Source organism: Microtus ochrogaster, chromosome 18 (genome assembly GCF_000317375.1).
Source record: "Microtus ochrogaster isolate Prairie Vole_2 chromosome 18, MicOch1.0, whole genome shotgun sequence".
NCBI lineage: Eukaryota > Metazoa > Chordata > Mammalia > Rodentia > Cricetidae > Microtus > Microtus ochrogaster.
Genome location: NC_022020.1, coordinates 15,954,606 through 15,959,927, shown reverse-complemented (window position 1 = coordinate 15,959,927; position 5,322 = coordinate 15,954,606). Strand labels below are relative to the sequence as shown.

The 5,322-nt window shown below is 38.6% G+C and overlaps 1 pseudogene; it reads left to right on the top strand.

Moving 5' to 3' along the window:
• The first annotated feature begins 727 nt into the window (after positions 1-727).
• Positions 728-1,312, top strand: LOC102002377 (annotated as a pseudogene).
• The last annotated feature ends 4,010 nt before the right edge of the window (positions 1,313-5,322 follow it).

The following is a 5,322-nucleotide window of genomic DNA, read 5'->3' as shown; positions in this document are numbered from 1 at the left end:
CCTCTAACCCTTCATTTTGCCTCTTATAATAATAAAAAACAGGTATATTTATTGAAATTGTATTGTTTTCCCATAATAGTGTTAATTAATACTAATAATAATGCTATGTCATTCTTCCCAGTTTAGGGAAGAGTAAATTGAAGTTTGATGAGGTTGAGTCATTTGTGCAGGTATTTCGCATCCCATGCACATGTAGCAACACAATTTGGGGCTGCATTTATATGACTCAAAAGTCTTACACATTAGTTTATAAGGACAATGATCCATTAGATGGCACCACTCTCTTATTGCTAACATAATTCCTGACTACTACATATTTCAAGATTCAGATTCTTGGATGTCTGTTGTCAAAATCTTTGTCAAGGATATCCCCCAGTGTCCTCATTTACAACCAAAGACTAGTCCTGATAGTAGTAGAGATTGTGTGCTCCAGACAACATTCTTTTTGTAGGTCTTTGTTTGCTTAGTTTTATTGTTTCTAAATGGATCAAAAACCTCAACATAAAACCAACCACACTAACCTTATAGAGGAAAAAGTTGGAAGTAGTACACTTGAACGCATTGGCACAGGAGATCACTTCCTAAATGTAACACCAGTAGCACAGACCCTAAGAGCAACAATTAATAAATGGGACCTCCTGAAACTGAGAAGTTTCTGTAAAACAAAGAACATGTTCAACAAGACAAAACGGTCTTTTCCTGCTTTGCTGCAGTCATCACGAATGACACAGTAACAATCCGGACCAAGAAGTTCATGACCAATCATCTGCTTCAAAGAAAACAGATGGTTATTCATGTCCTTCACCCTGGGAAGGCAACAGTACCAAAGACAGAAATTCGGTAGAAGTTAGCCAAAATGTACAAAACCACACCAGATGTCATCTTTGTATTTGGATTCAGAACTCATTTTTGGTGGTGGAAAAACAACTGGCTTTGGCATGATCTATGATTCTCTCGATTATGTAAAGAAGAATGAGCCCAAACATAGACTTGCAAGACATGGCCTTTATGAGAAGAAAAACACCTCCCAAGAACAGTGAAAGGAATTTTTGATCCTACTGTACATACTGGCTTTGTGGGAGCCTAGGCAGTTTGGATGCTCACCTTACTAGACCTGGATGGAGATGGGTGGTCCTTGGACTTCCCATAGGGCAGGGAACCCTGATTGCTCTTTGGGCTGAGTAGGGAGGGGGTCTTAACTGGGGGAGGGGGAGGGAAATAAACAAAAACAAAACAAAAAAAGAATAGAATGAAGAAGGTCAGGGGGACTGCGAAGGCCAATGTTGGTGCTGGCAAAAAGCCAAAGGAGTAGATCCACAGTGACTTGATCTGCTGTGATATGCAGACAATTCCCCCAAAGGGCAAATAAAGTAAAAGCTGTGTGTCTGGAGTCCGCAGTTTATTGGGTATTAGAAGTATCAGGTGGCTGAGCTAGAGAGATGGCTCAGGTTAAGAGCATTGACTACTCTTCCAGAGATCCTGAGTTCAATTCCCAGCAACCACGTGGTGGCTCACAGCTATCTATAGTGAGATCTGGTGCCCTCTACTGGTGTGCAGGCAAAATACTGCATTTATAATAAATAAATTTTTTTGAAGGAAAAAAAAAGACAAAAGGGCAGCCTACAGAATAGAAAATTATCTTCAGCAATCCCACAATGCACAGAGGGCTGATCTCCAAAATATACAAAGAATTCAAGAAACTTGCTATCAAAAGAACAAATGATTCAATAAAAAAAAAAAATTGGTACAGACCTAAAAGATGGGACTCTCAACAGATGAATCTAAAATGGCTGAAAGACACTTAAGGAAATGCTCAACATCCTTAGTCATCAGAAAAATGTAAATCAAAACAGCTCAGAGGTTAAGAGCACTGACTGCTCTTCCAGAGGTCCTGAGTTCAATTCTCACCAACCACATGGTGGCTCACAACCACCTATCATGAGATCTAGTGCTCTCTTCTGGACTACAGGCAGGAAACTGTGTAAATAAATAAATAAATCTTTAAAAAAAAAAAAAAGATTCCATCCTGTCTGTAGCTCTTAATGTCTTTACAAGAAATGAAGATTCTGTGCTAATGTGGAGAAAGAATAGACTCAAAAATGCCCTTAAACCTTTGCTTGTGGTGAATCGCAAAAGGACAGATGATCGGTAAATAAGAAGGCCACATTAGTGGGAGGTTTAATGAGATGCTGATGAGCAATCTTCTTTTCAAAGGTTAATAACTGGGAATGATTCCAAGCCACTATTTCATTTCTGAGTATGAACTTCTCACACTGTGATATTGCACATCAGTCAGAACTCAGGACTTCTGTTGCAGGAGTCGCCTATAGCCACTGGTGACAACTTAGAAACATTAATGCTAATCATGACCATACGCTGCTCACACAGAATCCCTTAAGAGAACTCCTCTATAGAATTATTAGCTATATTTTTACTTAGGATTGTATCCGGTTTTTCCTTTCAATTTTAGCTATATTTTTACTTACGACTGTATCCATTTTTTTTCCTTTCACATTTGTGTCTTTAGTACTGAAGAAAGAACCAGCCTAATCCTATGCTAATCCTAAAAGCTGTAATCCTCTTTATATTTTCAAATCTATTATCATTGTGTGAATGATATTTAAACAACCATCCTCTCCTCTATTTTACAAGTCAAAAGGACTTCCCACAGACCTGTAGCCTCACAGCATACCCAGATCTAGGAGCCCTCTGCCTAGTCAGTCTAAAATGAGAAAAAAAATGGATCTGAGGCAGCTGCCAGCCCTAGTCTTTTTAAGGTGACGACCCCTAGCCCTGTGTACTAGCTATGGAACACCAGTTGCCAACAGTGGGTCTCTGTGTAAGTCTCTGCTCCCTCAACAGTAGGACACTCCTACTTGGTTTATCAACTGTAACAGCCAGCAGGCATTCCATTGTAGGCAGGAGTCTCAAAAGTGCAATAACAGAAGCAGAGCTGGCAGAAGCCTCCCCTACATAATTGAATCTGAGCTCTCTGGGAGTTCACTGCTTCGAGCCTGGACTGAAGTCAAGCTTGGCCTCTCCTCACTGGTCTGTAACTGAATCTGTTCTTGTAATTATGCCTGCAACCATGCCAAACTCCATCTGTGTCTTACAACTGGGAATTGAAGGAGGGAAGCGAGATCCTTTTCATTGACAGGAACTCCTAACAAACTAACACACTCTACAGGATCAGTGACTTTCATGATGTCGTAAATGATCATCAATTCTTCAATAACGAAGTTTCAGAGAAACCTATTTTATATGAGGTGGTATGCTAAAGTTTACTAAAATTTAACACCAATGTTTAACTAAATATCATTGACAATGAATTCACAAGCTGTGTCAGGCATGGTCTTGTTTATACTCTTCCATGTGGATCTGGAGAAAATTCAATCTTTATCAATAGACCAAATTTCAATAAAAAAATTCAGGTAAAATATTTCAGTGTGTGAAATAGATTTTGAATAAATTATCCACATATGTAGTACAGGTGTTAACCTACATCTCTTCAATACATTGTTGTTTTACCTTATTCTCTTACAAATAAAGAGTCAAGTGTTTTTAAAATCACTGTGGAGGTATGTGCAGTGGTGCAAATCTGTAATCCTAGCATTCAACAGATGGAGCCAGGAAGATAACACATTCCAGGTCAGCTTAGACAACCATAGAGAGACCTTGTATCAAAAATCAATTACAGACTCTTGGGGCTGACTGATGATTAAATGCTTCTCTTGGGTTTAAGAACTTCCAGAAGGATTTGCACACAATGCATACATGGAAAGGAGCATGCAAACATTCTCCCTGTACATGGCTGTAAAGTCCATGCCTAGGTATTTCATCACTCACATGCCAAAATTGCTACTTGTAACTCCCAGCCTCTAAAAAAGTTTTGTGGCTGAATATTAACTTGTCATTCTTCTTCATCTGAAGACAAGGCTATGAAGCCTTTCAGAGGGCTATCCTACTAGGGAACCATTGACTTCCATGGGCAGAAATGATGCAAGTCATAGCTGAGAATCCCATTTAATATGCAGTCAGTTTATCTGATAGTTACCTTATCCTATTCCAACATAGAAAGAAGACAACAGGGCCTAATCCTAGCATAGACCACCAGAACACAGGCTTCTACATGATCTCAGCATATAATCCAAGATTGGTGCTATTTGTGCATGGAACCTTGTAGCAACATAACGGCCATGCCAAACTCTTCCTATTTCCATCTTAATTCTTCTTTCTCTTTTCTTATGTATTACTTCCTTGTCATGGATGCAGTGACATTTGGCTTTAAGAGATAAGCCACCTTTTTCTTCTCTTCTTCCTCCCCACCAAGAACCTCTCAGGTTATGATTTGATAAATGTGTAGCCATCTCCTATGTTTGTACCTGAAACCATCTAAGTAGAAAAGACCCAAGTGGAGTTTCAAACCTGCAGCTAAATTCTCACATCACTCCATCATATACTGATGGCAAAACCTTTGGAAAACACTCACCATACTGGGGTGCTTTGTTGATTGTTTATTTTCTAAGATGACTTCACACTAAAAGGAGTTGTGTGAATATCAAAGCCTGTAGGGAATAGAAATCATTCTCTCCCAGGGACTGCTTCTAATTATAGCTTGCATTTTAATATCTATGATCCTTAATCTTTGCTTTAGCCCTTTTGTAGAACAGCAGTTTTTAATCTTAGTTGTACATTAGAATCACAAGGGAGCATTTAAAGTGCCTCACACCCTGGACACATGCCAGAACAATTAAACCAGACGCTAAGAAGCTGAGACCCAGGCTTCAACTGCTTTCACAGCTCCCAGGTGACCCCAGTGTGCAATCAAGATCAAGAGTTACCAGAGGAGACCAACTTTTCTCTAACTGGGTCTCCATCATTATGGTTTCTGCATTTTCACATATGTTGCAGATTGTGTTCATGGAAAAAATATAGTGATAGCCAGAAATCCCCTTTCAAAAGATTACTCAACCAGAGGGTTTCATGTATATAAACACATACATATAGAAGTAAAAATGAGTGTTTAAATCATAATTAGGTAAAAATATGCACTAGAAAAACCAATGGTTATAAATATATGTTAAGCGGTGGGATGAATACACAAAAGACAGTTGTGAACATTGGATTTGTAAAGTTGGTCCCATTTGGAGAGTACACTTGATTAAAGCATTGACCACACTATTTTCTTAATTGTTCACATCTTTAAATTGTTTATAACAATGCATTTTGAAATTTAAGACAACACTGTTTCAAGGTAGCAAACATATTACTGGAAAATAAATAAAAAAAATACTAAAGAAGTTACTCAATTAAGGGTCAGAA